Source organism: Gracilinanus agilis, chromosome 1 (assembly GCF_016433145.1).
Source record: "Gracilinanus agilis isolate LMUSP501 chromosome 1, AgileGrace, whole genome shotgun sequence".
In the NCBI taxonomy this organism is placed as follows: Eukaryota; Metazoa; Chordata; class Mammalia; order Didelphimorphia; family Didelphidae; genus Gracilinanus; species Gracilinanus agilis.
Genome location: NC_058130.1, coordinates 297,650,732 through 297,670,582, shown reverse-complemented (window position 1 = coordinate 297,670,582; position 19,851 = coordinate 297,650,732).

Genomic DNA, 19,851 nt, shown 5'->3' with positions numbered 1-19,851 from the left:
GGTTCCCACCTGACCCAGCTCTTTCTAGAATCATCTTAGGATCAGTGGCAAATGATAAATTAAGAAGAGGATTGAAAAACAGAAATAAATTAAAGGGAAAATGGTGAAATAATATTCATTTAGAAAACAAAACAAAACAAAATAGGTCATATGCTTTAGTTTACCTCCTCTGAAAGTTCTACCTCATATCCATCAATTTGGTAAAGAGATTAGATGAGGAAAATGAAAATATAGAAAGAAATTTGAGGAAAAAGTAAAAGTAATTTATTGTTAGATGAACTAATAAGTTCAGCTATTGTGGAAAGCAATTGGGAAGAAATTTCAAAAAGGAGACAAAACTATTTACATATGAAGATGTACTAGCCATAAGCCTAATAATAATAAAAAAAAAACAGTTAACTCATGTATACTCAAATGATTAAAGTATGTTTTCTTTTGGAAACAAAAAATTGAGATGAAATAAATTCCCATCAATTCATAAGTGGCTAAGAATGGGTGGTACATTAATATAAAGTAATATCACTGGACCAAAAGAAGTTGAATATGAAAAAAGGGAAGGAGTCAGAGCCAGAAAAACAATATGAGCATTGGTTACATTTATGTAAGTAAAGGAACAAAAAGAGTTATTAAGTTATTGCTATCAAATAATGACAAAATTTGGCCTGAAATCTTTGAGAAAATGCATGATTCTTCATTGTAGAGGCAAAGTACCATGGGTATTGTACATTACACAGAACATCAGACATTTTAAATATGTCGGTTTGTTTGTCCAAAATATTTTTTGTAAGTAAAAAAGTCCCCACAAATCTAATGAATAACAGACTTAATGTAATGGCATTGTTAGGTGAGAATACTTATTTTGGACAGTTAATGAATCAATCAATCAAAAGCATAAAATAGATGTGAAGAACCCACTTAATAATATAAGGAAGGAATGAAGTGCTTTGCATTTCTTCCTCTGGAAAAAGTAAGAATTCATTCATCTTTACTTATATTAAGAATTAAATTATGAAATGAACCTATGATTTTGCAATTATATTCTTCCCTCCCCCCAAAAATCTAAACAACTTGAATCTTAGATATTACATATGACCTTTCAAACTAACTTCATTTACAGACTTAGAATCATAGATCCTAGATGAACTTCTCATTGAATCACTTTCATATTATATTTTGGTGTGTTTAAATTATCTTAAGTAGCTTACTTTGCTTAGTTGTGGATTGTATTATAAAATAAATCATTTATCAAAAGGACTAGAAATCACAATAAAAATCAAATTCTTCCTTAGCAAAGGGAGGAACACATTGTCAATTTAGCAAAACAATTTCTTCTCCAGGAAATATAATTTCCTTTTTATTTAAAAAGTATTTTCCTAATAGTTGTCATTGCTTTTAAATTTGATACCAGTTCTCAAATTAATGCTACTCAATTTTTTTTTAAAAAAAATCAAAGCCACAAACTTTAACACAATGCATGGTAATTGGCTGATGCATTTAATTCTGTTGAAAGTTATTATCACTGAGCCATATTATCTCATTTTTAAGTTATTCAGAAAAAAACTAAATTAGCCCATTGAACCAAAGTAATAACCTCTAGAAAAATAAGTATCTAAAATAGTCAAACACAAAATCCTCATAAATGAACCAGCACAAACTGTCATATTATTAAATTTAATTGTGTAATGATTATCAGCTACCTAGAACTTCTAAAAAGAATACAGTAAGAAAGAAATTGAAAACATGGTTTAACTCTTCATTTGTGTCTAAAAATTAAGATAAAATGGTTTTATCTAGTTTTACTTAATCAAAAGCAGATATGGCAGAACCAAGAAAACAAAAACAAAAAATATAAAATAAAACAAAGGATGGTGTCAGAAAATATTTATTGAGCATGTAAGTGAGGCTCAAAAATAAAAGAAATCACAATATCTTCATCAACAACTCATTGTTCAATCAGAATACTGATTAGACATGTGTCCTGAATATGCTCTAAATATACCTAATAATTCTATTATATACATATGATTCTTATTTTTGTTGGGTCTCTTGATCCAAGTCATTTTCATTTCCATAACATAGGTTTATTCCTGTCAAGTTTTAGGAATATACAAGTCTAAAGCCAGGTTTTATTTTGAGAGTATTAAACATTGCCACTTAACAAAAAACATTTTAGAAGTTAAAAATATGTATGAATTTAATGCATTGCAACACACTGTGAAAAAATTCTAGTGCATATTTCCCATAGCCATTGTTGTGGATATCTTAAGGAAAATGAGAAAATCTGAGTCAAAGCATATTTAAACATTCTCTTTAATTTCTTGTTCTCATTTTCTCTTATAATGTTAAAAATATATTCCCCTTTCTACTTAAAAAAATATTTTTGAAGAGGACAGAAATTTCCATATATGAAGACCTAAAAGTACAGTGATATTATCCACTTCTGAAATATTTTTTAAATATATTTTGATTTTTAAGTTGGTATAAACTCATATTTCAGTGGTTTGGAAAGGGATTCTTCCTGTGAAAGCAATTAGGCTTTTGCTAAAGAGAAGCTTTATGGCTCACCAGAGACCTCATAATCCTGGACTTAGTCAAAAGTGCCTAACTAAGACAAAAAGTTAGGATATCTCAGTCTTGCTCTTAGGAAACCTGTTTCCTATTCCAGAGTTCCATATATGATTTCTAATCACAAGTCTTTTATTTTAAGATATGTGATATTATTAATATAGTAAATTTTATTAAGCAAATTTCCTCTCCCAATTAAAAGTAACTTCTCTGCTACCTAACGTTGAGTAGCATCTCTGCAATAGAGTGGCAGCTTCCACACCTGATGGATCAGGGTTGGCATATTTTAGAGCTCTGTTAGTTTAGCATCTCCCTTTCCAAATTCAGGTGGAGTTGTGTAAAACGGAATAAGGAGCATGTGCAAGATTGGAGGCCTCAGTGCATAGATTCCATGTCCATTCATTGTCCACTTTGACATCATTTGTCAGAGAGAGGTGTGATGCCCTTCTAGAGTGGGAACATGGGTAGAGGATATGGCACACTATACAACCACTATATCTAATGAACTATTTATAAGAATAATACAAACAATTAATGAAGCAGAATGAGTACAAAGCTTATGACTAGCATAAAACATTACTTATTTGGTACAAAGAGTACAGAACTGAACAATCTACAATTCATGTTTGATTAATGCTGAAATACAGGTGTCATGGTTATGTGTTTACCTAGTGCAAACTAGTGATAAATGCAAGATTTTAGAGTAGAAGGGTCAAGTTTCTATTATTACCCCTTACTGCCCACTGCCAGCCCATATCAATAACACCTTGGGAGAACTGAAATCAGACTCCAGAGCTAGCTCTGAAGATAGTTGCACAAAGAGCCTGAAGCTTGGAACAGTCCTCTCTTCACCATGGTAACAGAGTCCAACTTTTTTTTAAATAGATATATTTTATTTTATCAATTACATGTAAACAAATTTCCATATAAATTTTCTAAAGTTATGTAATCTAAATTAGCTCCCTACTATCCTTCCCCTATCATGGAGAGAGAAAGCAATTCAATTTAGGTTATACATGAATTATCATGCAAAATATATTTATATTTCATTTATTTTTGTAAGAAAAAAAATCACACAAAAGCAAAACCCCAAAATAAAAATCTAAATAAACCAAAGTGGGAAAATTGTATGCTTTCATCTGCACTACAATTTCAACACTTCTTTCTCTAGAGGTGGATAGCATTCTTTGTCATAAGCCACCTCATTGTATCTCTGAGAGTAGCTAAGTCTGTCAAAGTAGATTATTCCATAATATTTCTGTTTCTATATATATTGTTCTCCTAGTTCTGTTTGTTTCATTCTGCAGTGATTCGTGTGGACCATTCCAGATCTTTCTGAAATCATCCTGCTTATCACTTCTTACAACACAAAAGTATGCCATCAACATTATATGTCCAGGCATATCTTAATCTTGATAGTGTAAGAATAAAGAGATCCAGTAACCAATGTTTGCTAAAAGGGAGAGAGATTGAGAGAGAGAGAGAGAGAGAGAGAGAGAGAGAGAGAGAGAGAGAGAGAGAGAGAGAGAGTCTCTTCCAACTTTCCCCTGGGGATGAATATACAATGGGAGACTTTAAGGGTGTGTCACCCCAAAACTGAGTGACCTGGAAGGTCATGCCATCCCAGAGGAGTTGGGGGCGAGGCTTCCCTATAAGACGAGGTATGTGGTGCCCCAATCCAATTGTGAATAAGGATGTCGCTCACACAAATGTACCCCCAATCAGTTAATATCACATCAGGTGGTCCAGCTTAAAGATGTAGGCAGCCAGACCAAGATGTCGTTCCCCTCTTCCTTGTTGTCTCACAGGCACTGTGGAATGCTATCTGACTGATGAATGGCTTTTATTATTCACAATCCAGGGATTGGGAAAAGGGGTAAAGGGTAGAGGGATTTTAGAGTGCTCTCTTCTCTATTTCTATGGGGTTCGTCACTTGGGTGGGAACCTTTGCAGTTCCCACTCCTAAGCTTCTTCCCCTGCCCCTTCTCCTGTTTCTCTATTTCTGTCTTTTCCTATAATTGTAAGTTTTGACTGTAAGGGGTCTCTTGGCAAGGTTGGGTAATGGGAGAAGGAGACTAAGAGATTGCTCCCAAAATGGAGTCCAAAAACTTAGCTGGCTCGATGCTTGAAGTCTTGATGGGTGAGATGTGAAGGAATGGCTTTGATCAGGGAATCTGGGTTTCAATTTCCAAAGAAAGATCCTCAGGAAGCTCTTAGGACTGGATCTGAGCTTGGATGTCCTCCTCCTCTCTCCTCTCAGTCCTCTGGCTAAAGACCTCTCTTCTCCTCTCTCTCTGGAAAGATTCCCAGAATCCTCTGTGGTCTCAACTGTCAGGTGTCAGCAACTGCCTCTTTGGAGAGATTCCCAGAATCCTCTTTGGTCTCAACTGTCAACTATCAGTAACTGTCAGCAACTGCTTTCTCTACCTCCTTTCATCCCATCCCTCATCCCATCCTTACAAAGACAAAGAAAGTTCCAACATGAAGTAGAATGAACACAACTACAAAACACTTTCCAAAAAATTAAAACTAGATCTAAACAATTGGAAAAACATTCATTGCTCTTGGGTAGGATGAGCTAACATAATAAAAATGACCATTCTACCCAAATTAATTTACTTATTTAGTGCCATACCTATCAAACTACCAAGGAACTTTTTACTGAATTAGAAAAAAAAAAACACCTATAATAAAGTTCATTTGGAAGAACAAAAGATCAAGAATATCAAGGGAAATAATGGGAAAAAAAATGTGAAGGAAGGTGGCCTAGCAGTACCAGATCTTAAACTGTACTATAAAGCAGTGGTCATCAAAACTACATTGTACTGGCAAAGAGACAGAGAGGAGGATCGGTGAAATAGACTTATGAGGTAAGTGACCTCAACAAGACAGTCTATGAAAAATCCTAAGAGCCCAGCTTTTGGGACAAAAACCCACTATTTGACAAAAACTGCTGGGAAAAATTAGAAAACAGTATGGGAGAGATTGGGTCTAGATCAACATTTCACACCCCATACCAAGATAAATTCAGAATGGGTGAATGACTTGAATATAATGAAGGAAACTATAAGTAAATTAGGTGAGCACAGAATAGTATACTTGTCAGATCATTGAGAAAGGAAAGATTTTAAAACCAAGCAAGATTTAGAAAAAATTACAAATAAAATAAATAATTTTGATTAAATTAAACTAAAAAGTTTTTATACAAACAAAATCAATACTACCAAAATTAGGAGAGAAGCAACAAATTGGGAAAAAATATCTTTACAACAAAAAAGTCTGACAAACATCTAATTACTCAAATATATAAGGAAGTAAATCAATTGTACAAAAAATCAAGCCATTCCCCAATTGATAAATGGGCAAGGGATATGAATAGGCAATTTTCAGATAAAGAAATAAAATCTATCAACAAACACATGAAAAAGTTTTCTAAATCTCTTATAATTAGAGAAACACAAATCAAAACAACTCTGAGGTACCACCTCACACCTAGCAGACTGGCTAAAATGACAGCAAAGGAAAGTAATACATATTGGAGGGGATGTGGCAAAATTGGGACTTTAATGCATTGCTGGTGGAATTGTGAATTGATACAATCTTTATGGTTGGAACTATGCCCAAAAAGCTATAAAAGACAATCTGCCCTTTGATCCAGCCATACTACTGCTGGGTTTATACCCCAAAGAGATCATAGGGGAAAAGACTTATAGAAAAATATTTATAGCCAAGCTCTTTGTGGTGGCAAAAAACTGGAAGATGAGGGTATGCCCTTCAATTGGGAAATGGCTGAACAAATTGCGGTATCTGCTGTTGATGGAATGCTTTTGTGCTCAAATGAATAAAGAACTGGAGGAATTCCTTGTGAACTGTAATGATCTCCAGGAATTTTTACAGAGTGAAAGGAGCAGAACCAGGAGGACATTGTACACATAGACTGATACACTAAGGTACAATTGAATGTAATGGACTTCTGTACTAGCAGTAATGCAATGATCCAGAATAATTCTGAGGGACATCATGATATATAAAGCTATCCACATTTAGATGAAGAACTGTGGGAGTAGAAACCCAGAAGAAAAAGAACTGCTTGAACACATGGGTTGATGGGGATATTATTGGGGATGTAGATGCTAAATGATCACCCCCAGTACAACTATCAATAATATGGAAATATGTCTTGATCAATGATACATGTAAAACCCAGTAGAATTGAACGTTGGCTATGGGGGGGGGGAGCGGTTTGGGGGAGAGGAAAAGAACATGAATCATGTAACTATGAAAAACTATTCAAAATTTTTAAAAAAGAATTAAAAAAACAGATAACTTTAAAACATTCTAGTTTAAAAGACCAAAGCTGCAGAGATTAAAGATGAAGAGAACCATAAAATGAATGAATAATGATAAATAAATGAAAAATGGTTACCTGTTTATATTAAATATGGAAAGATGATAAATGAGATCCTCTCTGATCCCTATCATCATCAAGGTTCATGAAGTTAAATTAGATGACACTTGGACAACTCTTAATTTAAAAAAAAGAAGAAAGAAAGAAAAGGGAAGAGGAAAAAACCTGAAGGAAGACAAAGAGGAAGGTTGTAATGAGGCTACATAAATAGACCTCTGTACAACTAAGGAGGAGGAGGTGAGAGAAGAGATTTACACTCGAACCTTTCTTTTATCTGAACTGTCTAAAAGAAGGAAAAGTATACACACATGGAGCTGGATGAATAAATACATGCATCCATTTCACTCAACAATGAAATAGAAGGGAAAGGGGAAAGGAGGAAATGGAAATTAGAGGGAGGTTAGATTAAAGTGTTACAGAGCAAACACATTCTAAGGATGTATAAAAATATTTACAGTTTTTTTTTAGGTAGAGCAATGGGAAACTGAGGAAGTGCTCATAATTTGGAGAATATATGAAAAAGTTATACTTTACAAATTTTGTGGAATATCATTATGTTGAACTCTTATCAGCATAATGACCAACCAGGATTCAAGAGTACTAATAATGAAACATGTTACTCACCTCCTGGTAGATCAGTAAAGGACTAAGAATGTAGAATGAGAAAATATTTTTTTATTTGTGAAAGTTTTTGTTAATTGTAGAAATTATTTTTGACTGACTATACTTATCTCAAATTATTTTTATTTTCCATGTACTCAATTTGAGGATGGTTTGAAGTGGAAGGATGACAAGGTGAGTCTTTGGTAACTGAAATTATCTATCTATTGATCAGTCTATGAACACTTGGAAACTGATCAATGCAACAACCAACCATAATTCCTGAAGACTTATGAGGAAAGGTATTTCTCACCTCCTGAAAAAAAGGTGATGGAATTAGAGTGCAGATTGAAATATATTTTTTCATTTTTCAAATATGGGTAATGAGAAATTTTCTTTTGCTTCATGTTTGTATATAGGGCTTTTGTTTTTCTTGCTTTCTCAATGTGGGGACTAGTGGAGGAGGGGAGAGAGAAAGATAAGATTGATTTTTAAAAATAAAATGATTTTTTAAGAAGAATTAAGCTACAGATTTTATTTTATACAAAAGATGTTCTTATGACACAGTAGAAATGACATTTAAAGTAAAAGAACATTAAATTAAATTTCAATTTGAGAAATAATTTAATTTCACAATGCTTCGGTTTCTTCATCTGTGTCTAATACAACTATTACTTATTCATTTATTAAAAATATTTAGTATCAAAGTTTATGCACACACTGGAATACATAATAAATTCTCATAGCCAAGAAGAAACATTTGACACATTTTATATCTAATTATTTTAAGTAAAACATATGTCTGTTCAATTGGATCATTCCATAATTTTGTTGGCAGTTTGCAAGTGAATTCTAAGACTGTTGTGATATAATTAGATTAGTTTTATTTATGGAATTATTTATAACTTAATAATCCTTCTTTCCCACAATGTATTGAAGTTCTAAAAATATTTCAGTGATAGGAAAATAATGAATTTTTACTCTAGGTTAGTAGTGAAGTATAGTGGAAATTAGATATTTTCTAGGTTTATTAAAAATCACTTCCATTTAACATTGGCTTGGCAAATTTGCTTTTCATAATTGTGCTGTCTATATAACTTCTTGTACAGTAGTCTTTTCATAAGTAATAGAAAAAATATTGACAATGAAAGCAATCCCAAAACCATCTTCTTCCATAAGGCCCTGTTCAATCTTTTATTAATTCTTTCCTATGAACTTACCACCATTACTATCTATACCAGATGTCTCCAATTTTTTTTGATAATGTACCTCTATGAGAAAAAAATATATTTTGATTACATACATAATATATGTACTTACATGGTACATTCATTGACACATACTAGTGAAGAAAAAGAATTAGATAACTGAGGGGCTTGATATATTATTTGATCCTACATCAATAGTAGGCCATAGTTCAATGAGTTATGGAGTAAGAGGCTATCCATTGTGATATTCCAAATGAGAAGTAAAGAGAGGCTAAGGCTGATGGCAGTGTGAGTAGAGAGAACGGTAGAGACATGAGGAATATCATGAAAGAAAAGACAAAAAGCTTTAGCAACTGATTAGATATGGGGATTTAGTGAGACTGAGGACTTGAAAATCTCAATTAGGTGGCTGGAAGGATGATGATACTCTCAAAAATAACAGGAAAAACATCTCACACCCTACACCACGATAGACTCAGAATGGGTGAATGACTTGAATATAAAGAAGGAAACTATAAGTAAATTAGGTGAAAGTAACGATTTTAAGACCAAGCAAGAGTCAGAAAAAATTACAAAATGTAAAATAAATAATTTTGATTCCTAAATTTAAAAAGTTTTGTACAAACAAAACCAATGCAACCAAAATTAGAAGGGAATCAACAAATTGGAAAAAAATATTTATAACAAGAACCTCTGACAAAGGTTTAATTTCTCAGATCTATAAGGAGCTAAATCAATTATACAAAAAATCAAGCCATTCCCTAATTGATAAATGGGCAAGGGACATGAATAGGCAATTTTCAGATAAAGACATCAAAAACTGTCAGTAAGCACATGAAAAAGTGTTCTAAATCTCACAATTAGATTAATACAAACCAAAACAATTCTGAGGTACCACCCCACACCTAACAGATTGGTTAACATGACAAAAAAGGAAAGTAATAAATGTTGGAGAGAATGTGGCAAAATTGCATCGCTGGTGGAGTTGTGAATTGATCCAACCATTCTCGACAGCAACTTGGAATTATGCCCAAAGGGCTTTAAAAGACTGGCTGCCCTTCAATCCAGCCATATCACTGCTGAATTTATTCCTGAAAGAGATCATAAGGAAAAAAAAACAAAAAAACTTGTACAAAAATATTTATAGTTGAGCTCTTTGTGGTGGCAAAAAATTGGAAAATGAAGGGATACCCTTCAATTGGGGAATGGCTAAACAAATTGTGGTATCTGTTGGTGATGGAATGCTATTGTGCTCAAAGGAGTAATGAACTGGAGGAATTCCATGTGAACTGAAATGACCTCAAGGTATTGATGCAGAGTGAAAGGAGCAGAACCAGGAAAACCTTATACACAGAAGTATGCATTATGGCACAAACAAATGGCACAATGGACTTCTCTACTAGTGGCAATGCAATAATCCAAAACATTTCTGGTAAACTTATAAGAAAGAACACTATCCACGTCCAGAGAAAGAACTGTGGGAGTAGGAACGCAGAAGAAAAACAATTGCTTGATCACATGGGTTGATGGTGTGTCATTTGAAATTATTGTAAGCCCTGAAAGACTATGTCTCCCAGGACTCTCTCTGCTACAACTTCTCCTAACACCTCCCACTTCCTTTGGGGGAGGTGTCAGGGAAAGTATAAAAGAGAAAGCTTGGTGCCTTTTCTCTCTCTTGACCCTGAGCTCTGCTCTCTCTCTACCCAGGAGGGTCTACTCTCTCTACCCTGAGACCCTGATCTCTCTTTTGGTGCCTTTTCCCCTTTCTTCCTACCTTCTAGCTGTCTCTAGACCTTTCCCTTTCTAATTAAAATAAAACCTAGATATTCAAACCCTAAAGTTGCTCTCTGATAATTTATTAGGGGCTCTGATCAATTTCCCCCGCCTGGGCTGGGACTTCTACCTTCCTTTCTCTTCCTCTACCTTCCTCTCTCCTTTCTCCCATCCATCCAACCAACCTTCCTACCTTCCATCCCTTTACTTTAACCCCACACAATGGGGATATGATTGGGGATGTAGACTCTAAATGATCACCCTAGTGCAAATATCAATAATTTGGAAATAGGTCTTGATCAATGACACATATAAAAGCCAACAGAATTGCATGTTGGCTTTTGGAGGGGGTGGGAGGAAGGGAGGGAAAGAACATGAATCATGTAACCATGGAAAATTTTTCTTAATTAATTAAAAAGAAAAGAAAAATTCTAGGAAACTACAAGGTTCTCATGAAAAGAGGTATCCAGTACTATAGAAGAAACTGGCAGTCTAAATGGAAATTGAATCATGTCATTATTAGCTTCATTTCCTCCATAAATTTTTCTCTAGTGTAGTATGTGTCTTCTTTCACAATATTATGAATATGAAAATATTTATTGTATGATAGTATATTGTATTACTTGCAATCTTGGGGAAAGAGGAGAGCTCTGAGAGATAGGAAAGAATATTGATCATAAAATGTCGGAAATGATTATTTAAAATAGTACAGACATCTAAAAAATAAAAATTTTAATAATGACTTAAAAGTAACAGGGAAGTTCAGAAAAGACATAGATTTAGGGGGAAAATGAAATGAGAACTTAGATGCTGATTACAATCTATCCATGCATTTTTATCTTATGAAACTTACTCTGTCTACCAACAAGATCTGGGGGTATGATGAGAGAGGGACTTCATTAACCCATCATTGACCTAGAACACAGAGTCAGTTGAGGGGTACTATCATAGTCATGAAGTGATCTAGAAGGAAAGATGTGGGTATGCTTCACAAAGTTTAGTCATAAGGATAAAATTCTGCAGTGCTACCTACATAGCTGCTTAATGTGGGTCACTGGATTGAAATTTGGTTATGTATGACTCCTTGAAGGGCCCATTTTGGAATAGAAGGGTTGAGCTTCTGAACTTATTCAGGCAAGGGAGGGGTCAGAGTACCAGAATGTGGTTGTAATGAAGATCAGACATTGAATTTCTATGACACCGAAGGTGAGATCTTAGCTTAAATGGAACGTGATCAACCAGATAGTTGGAACCTATATTTTTACCCTCTGATTCCTTGACGACATGTAATTTTTATTCTTTCAATAGCCTCGAAGGGAATTAAAGTCCTCATCTTGGAAATCATTTGTCTTTATACTCATTGAGTATTTATCTTATGTTTCCTTTCATTTAGTATTGACAATATAAGTAATCTATACCTCTTGAAGAAAAGGAATACAACATATTTCTTTTTTTTTCTTTTTTGACAAAGGTCTAGAAAGTTTTTGATGAAGAATTTGACTTTCTGTTTTGTTCTTTCAGTGTAAGGACAGTTCTGCATCTTTCAATAAAGCCATTTATTATTGAACTAATTCACTATATTTATGACCACTTTTCTCAAAGTGGATTTTGCAACGGCTGTTTTTCACTTTTCCTATTCTTGTGTCCCATTTTTCTCTTAAAATACAATTCAACTTCACAAGTTGTCCTGTGTAGGAGGCTAAGGTCATTCTCTTTAATGTCTTTGCATTATTGCCCCAAGTACTTTAATGTACTGTTGGTGGAGCTGTGAACTAGCCCAACCATTCTAGAAAGCAATTTGGAAATATGCCCAAAAAGCTATTAAACTGTGTGTGCTCTTTGACCCAGTGATACCTTTTGTAAGTCTATAGAAAAAAGAGATGAAAGAGAGGGAAAAGATCCATATGTACAAAAATATGTATAGCAATTCTTTTTTTTTTTGTGGTAGCAAATAATTAGAAATTGACCATCAAATGGGGAATGGGGCATGAATGTGATTGATTGAACACTATTTTGCTGAAGTGATTTGTTACAGAAAAAAACATGGAAAAAGTAGTATGAATTAGTACAAAGTGAAGTGAGAGGAATCAGGCAACTATTTTATACGGGAACAACAGTATTTTAAAGATAATCGACTTTGAAAAGCTAAGGAATTCTGGTCAATACAATGATCAAACTTAATTCCATAAGACACATGATGAAGCATGTTATCAACCTCCAGAAATGATCTTGAGGCAGATTAAAACACATTTTCTCCTCTCCTCTCTTCACTTCTCCTCTCCTTCTCTTCTTCTCCTCTCTTCTCCTGTCCTCTCCTGTCCTCTCCTGTCCTCTCCTCTCCTGTCCTGTCCTCTCCTGTCCTCTCCTGTCCTCTCCTGTCCTGTCCTGTCCTGTCCTGTCCTGTCCTGTCCTGTCCTGTCCTCTCCTCTCCTCTCCTCTCCTCTCCTCTCCTCTCCTCTCCTTTCCTTTCCTTTCCTTTCCTTTCCTTTCCTTTCCTTTCCTTTCTTTTCCTTTCCTTTCCTTTCCTGTTTTCTACATAATTAGAACATATTTTGTGTTGTTTGCCTTCTCAGGTTGGAAAAATGATAGGAAGGAGGGAGAGAATTTGAAACTGAAAATGAAATAGAATTGAATATAAAGGTTATGTGGGCTGGAGTCTCACATGAACCTTTTGAGAAAATATTTTTTCCTCTTCAATGGAATTATAGATTTCTCTGTCTTCAAATTTTCATTCTTTATCAAGTTATCATTCATGAGTTGACTTCCTCCAAGTAACCTTACTTATCCTTCCTCTGAATCCTTTCAACTATGGCTTCTCAAAATTCTAGGGTGTATATCACACTAAGTTCAATTTTACTCTCCTTTATAAAAAATGTTTAAATGAAATTACCATTTTCCCACAATGTTGCCATTATTTTCACTCCAGTAACAAAATTTTCTCCCTTCAGTAGAGAATCATATCCATAGTAGAATCTTAACTTTTTTGTTTGGTTCATTTTTTTATGGATCGAATTATTACTAAGTTTGGTCAAGAAGTTACTAGATTGCCTGTTTGTGTGTGTGTGTGTGTGTGTGTGTGTGTGTGATAGAGAGACATAAAGGGACAGAGAGAGAAAGACAGAGAGTACTCCAGCATATTTATTTAGATAATTGAAGGACCCCATCACAATTGTGTAATTCCTCTATGTCAGGGTTCTGCTCTACTCTCCAGACACCTCATTTATTTTTCATTTCTGGCCAAGGGGCCTGTAGTGTACTCCAATTAGAAATTTTTATTTTTAACTTCTTTGACCTTCTCTCAAATATTGCCTATTACACTCCCTGTTCCAGGTTTCTTGGATTATGTTATTAAAATATCTAGTTAATGAACAATGTTATCCCTTCTTTTTTCTGTAATGTTTCTTTTGAAGATGGTATATCCATACAAAGCCAGTTTAACCATGAGTTTCATCCCACCAAGTCTCACCAATGCCTCTAAGGTCAAATATGCCTTTTTGTATGCTACTTCAAAGGATGCTTCTATAAATATTTTAACATATATATTGATCTTCATTCTTATCCATGACTTCCTTGGGATTTTCTAGGGAATTCTATTGTAAAATGGGAGGTATTTTTAATTCCTATCATTATCTTTTTGAAAAATCCAATCTACCAGAAGAAAAATTTGGAAATTTACCTAGCCACTTTGGAGTTGAGAGAAATTAAGTATGTTAATATAAATGCATACAGGAAAAAAATCAGCCTCATTTTTTTAATCACATAAGATCTCTTTTGTGGTTGGAAAATTAAATCTTCTGTCCTCAACAAATACTTTGAGTATCCAAGTACCATTTAGATGGCAACTCTTCAAATCTAATACTTTCAAGATAATTTCTACCTTTTTGAAAGCTCCTCAAGTGTGGTAAGTATCTATTTTTAAAAGGAAAAATTTCAATTTTACATAAATATTAGAATCTGAACTTAAGGAAAATCAAAAGGTTAAATAATATGCATATTTGAGTATAATTCTCATTCTTCTTTCTTTTATTTGACATTATGTTGAAAAAGCACACTTTATTCAATAGAATTTGAAATTAGAGAAAAATGTCAATTGGATTAATTTTTGTCCAATCATATAGTTACCATCTGTCAACTTAGCAAGACATTACGAAAGGTCTGGCACAAAAGACCTGGTAAGTATTCTGTGCTCTGCATTTCAGTGTCACTTTTGGCTCTGTGACTCATTCTTCCTTCTGTTCTGTATAATGGCAGAGTATTCTGGAAAATCGTATTGCTGTGAATTTCTGTAAGGGAAAAAACTAATAGCCAAAAGTATTAAATTTTTTATCTTGCATTCATTTCTGATATCTAATTTTTGAAATAATCACTCTATTGCATACATGTTTCATATTATTATTGTTATATTGTGGTGGTCACAGTGGTTCCCTCATTACTGTGCTAGTGGACCACAAGTCAAGAAACTTCTCTCAAAAGAAGTAAAAGCTTTATTATGGGTCTCATAAAAAAAATGCTTCCTATTGTCAGACATCAGCCTAACTAAACAGAGAGATCCATTGCCAGAAAGTTGACAAGATGATGAATACCTTTAATCATAGCTACTCATGAAACCAACTACTATGTTGAGGAATCACTGTGATCTACCTGAATGAGAGGAATACCTATATTAATAAAATCACTGCTGTTGTTGATGTTATTTTAAATCACATCATTACCAACACCAAAAGAATACTCTCTGCAAGAGGAACAAAAGATGTGCAACTTACACAGTACACAGTTATTCTAGTCGAACTAAAAATACCATATTATGGTCAAGTCAAGTCAGTAAGCATTTATCAAGTGTTTTCTTCATGTCATATACTATGACAAGTGCTGGGAATATAAATATATGCAAAAGAGAAAGACAATCTCCAACTTCATAGAGCTTATGTGATAATGGGAGAAGATAGCATTTCTTAGAAAATTGAAAAGGAGTAGAGAGAAAATCTCTACATAGGGACATGGTGAAAAAAGAAAACCAGAGAGTAGAGAAGTCAAGAGACGAATATAGAAATTACAATGCCTGGCACAAAAATTTCCTTAAAATTGAGGTTCCAGAAGGAACTTGCTTTTCAGAAGAAGAGAAATGTAACAAAATGAGAAGGTAGCTGCAGCGTAGTAGAGAAAGAAGTCCAGAAATTCAAGTGTGGAGCCTGGAAACTATGGACCACCATTCCTTATATTTTATCTGCTTGAATTAATTACTCTTTTAGTTGCCTGACTCCTCAAAATGGGAAGTAGGCTTCCCAAATATCACAATCATTAACTCAAGCTCCTTCCTTGACTATGATGAAGAAAGTTTCAGAGTATCAGAGTTTTGCTACTTCTAAAATATAATCATTAGCACAAAAATCTAAGTTCTCCCCAAAAGAGTAAAGAACAAAAACAAACAAAAAAAATAATAACCTAATCTGGTTGCAAATGTAAATCAGGTATGGATCATGCATTTTATTTCCATAAAGAAAAATGTTAAACAGTAACAACAACAACAAAAAAACAGTCTTGGAGTGATTTTGCAGAGATTCCACTAATTTTACTTTCCAGACCTCACTGGGATATGATTCAATTATTAAGTTTATATTTATCTTCCAGTGAACATAACACAAATCATCAAGCAATGTCTTTCTTGAAGGTGGTCTCCCTCTGTGAAACCTTTTGGCCTGTCCATTTAAACTACTATTGTCACTGTAACCTGCCATCTTGTAGCTCCAGTTTTTTCTTCTAGGAAAACAAAAGATGATTTTCTGAATCTCCAAAAGCCCTCTATAAAGGAAATGTGATACAGAGATCCCTAGGTTTGGGAGATAATATAGGGGTTGGCCTCAGTTTGAATAGATTTTAATAAAGTGTATTAGAATTTCTGGGATAGGTAAAATAAGAGAGAGATAGAAAGATAGAGAAAAGGTGTCTAATCTATTTACCCACATCGCTTTTCCAGGACCACCCCCAGCACAGAGGTTCCTTGGTAGAGACAGAGTGCCCAAACTTCCTGGTTAGCCCTGTTTTATAACCTCCTGGCTTCCTGTGTCTTGTCTTTCACCTCTGGGCCAAGTTCAGACTCACATAAGCAGGCAGTTGATGTCCACAAGTATTCAGGTCAAGATCATCTGAGTGACTGCAGAAGGTGGGGAGGGTGAATTTCATTCACACACCTCCTCGTGTCACTCCATCCACTCTCTCTCTGAATAACCTAGATGAAGTCTTTAGTGTATCTGACAACATAGTACAAACTTTTGAATGGTCTTTGCTAACAATGTCAGAATGTGTGGGTATAATTTTTCTCTTCACACAGTATTTTTCTCAAATTGGATCATTACATATTTTTCAAAACTTATATTCTATTTAATACATCCATGCAATTATATAAGAAGTGCCCATGTCAGGACTATATTTGCTCCTTATTTATCTGTCCTTAAAAGTCTTCATCTTGCTTGAAGGCTTAGCTTAGATATTGGTTTCTTGATGAATTTTTCCCTAATGATCCTTACTCTGAACTATCTATCCAGGTGTTAGCACAAAATTCTTGGTCTTATTTTTATAAATTCTTTTTATAAATTTATAAGTTCTTTTTATAAATTCTCTAAACATTTAAATAAATAAAATAGAGAAAAAAGAGAATACTAAATTGGTCATACAATTAAAATGACTATTAAAAGAACAAATTAAAAATACTCATTTAAAAACAAAATTGAATGGTGGCAGCTGGGTAGCTTAGTGGATTGAGAGCCAGGCCTAGAAACTGAGGTCTTAGGTTCAAATCTGACCTCAGACACTTCCTAGATGTGTGACCCTGGGCAAGTCTCTTAACCCCCACTAGAAGGTAAGAGTTTTAAAAAAAATTGCAGATCCTGAAAACTAAAGGAAAGGTTAATAAAACTAAAAGATGAGTTTCTGACAAATGATAAAAAAAAAAAAAACAGAATCATCTATCTGGCCAATCAAGAGAAAGGTAAGAGAGAACTTAAATGGCCCCTCCAGGATCCAAAATGGAATTACAATTCTGGCCCAGGTTACGACAATTTATGCAATGGCAGAGAAGCATTACTATCAGCCATGAAAGCTTGCTCTGATACGCTTGAAAGCTGGTCAAAATTTGAGGAGACCAAACAATATACCAATGAAACTCCCTCCCATTTTATGACAGGATCATTGAGATGGGCAACATATATATGGACTTTGATTTGACCAGAGAACAGGATATTAGACAAGTACATAGACAATTCATCGAGAATTCTTGCAAAGTAGTCAAAGACTACTTTAAAACTGACTCCCCAAACTGGAAATCTATGAATCTTGAGGAATTGAGGAGAGTAGCATCTTATGCTTTTAAGGGCTGTGCACAATGCCATGAGGAAGACAGTGATTCAGTGGAAGCTTTAAGAATAGAGAATAAAATGCTAAGAGAAAAACTGAAAAATAAAGGAGAGACTATAGCCCCTCTCTGAGAATCTAACTATCGATCCCTTACCTGCCGTTTCTGTGGGGAAAAAGACCACGTAATGATAAACTGTAGGACTTGGTTAAGAGTAAACAGAAATGAGACTTCTGGATTAAGATGGTGGCAGAGTAGAAGCAGCATGTTTAACTTCTCCTAACCCACACAGATAGGACTCCTAAAGAGGAAATGAAAAAAAAATCCAGACAAACAAAGGGACCCCACAATAGGGCACAGCATTGAAGGTACATGGGATCTTGGAATTTCCTTGATATAAGGGGGTTAAATAGCTCTTACTAAAACTCGAGCTAAGCAACTACACACATAAACACACACACACACACACACACACACACACACACACACACACACACACACACACACCACCTACAGTGCCAAAGCCAGCCCATATGAATTGGAGCAAGTTTGGGACATTCATTAATTTCTTGGAAGATACCTGGGATCACCAGGGCCTGCTCCTGAGAGCAGTAATACTTAAGATCTCAAGAGTCTAAAGAAAACGCAGACTTTGAACACACACTTTGGGTACAGGCACAGACACTGGGTGGGGACCCACTGAGTAGGGGTGCATTACTGTGGAAGCAGCACCCTGATACTGTTAAAGGAGCATCGGACAGAGGAGCAAGTAAAGCAACTACAAGAAGCTTGACCCTGAGAACAGCTAGATTTGAGACACTAGGAGCCTAAAGAGTGCAGACCTACTGTGGGCATGAGTTTAAAGCTGAGAGGGTCTCATGAAGCTGTAACTCAGGTGAAAACTACTCCACAGCTCAATAGAAAGAGCCTGTCTGCCTCACCCAGACTTCTGACTGAGAAAGAAAAATAGCATAATAAGAAAGGCAAACCATGCAAGAATCTCTAAAGAGAAAGATCAAGAAGAAATCTTAACACTCGACAACTTTTACACAGAAAAAAATCCAGACAACAGAGGAAACAGCAGAGGAGAACAAACAAGTAATCACATCCAAACCTTCCCCCCAAAATAAAATTTGATCAAAACCTCTTGAAGAATTTCAATCTGAGATTATGAGAAAGATGGAAGAGATTTGGCAAAAAAAAAAAAATAGCTCAAAAGGAAATTAACAGGTTAAAAGAAAGAAGCTCCCAATTGGAGAAAGATGCCGAAAAATAAAGCAAAATAATAAGCAAATTGGAGGAAACCATGAAAAACAGAATAGACCAAATTGAAAAGGAAAATCAAAAGATTATAGCAGAAAACCAATCTGAAAGACAAAAACTGGGCAATTAGAAGCCAATGATATCTAAAGGCAGCAAGAACAAATAAAGCAAAGTCAAAAGACTGATAAAATAGAAGGAAACATGAAATATCTCTATGAGAAAGTGACAGACAAAGAACCGGTCAAGAAGAGACAATTTGAGAATCACTGGTCTTCCTGAAAAAGCAAAAACAAATAGAAATTTGGACTTCATACTACAAGAAATTATGCAACAAAACTGCCCTGATGTTCTTCGAGAAGAGGGTTAAATGGACATTGAAAGGATCCATAGATCACCCTCTACACTAAACCCTGAAAAGACAACCCCGTGAATATAATAGCCAAATTCAAGAGCTTCCAAGTAAAAGAAAAAAATTTACAAGAAGCCAGAAAGAGACAATTCAGATATCAAGGAGCACCAATCAGGATCACACAGGATCTGGCAGCCTCGACACTAAAAGACCACAAGTCTGGGAATATGATATTCAGAAAGGCAAGAGAACTGGGTCTACAAACAAGGATCACCTACCCATCAAAACTGACTATATACTTCCAGGGGAAAGTATAGGAATTCAACAAAATAGAAGA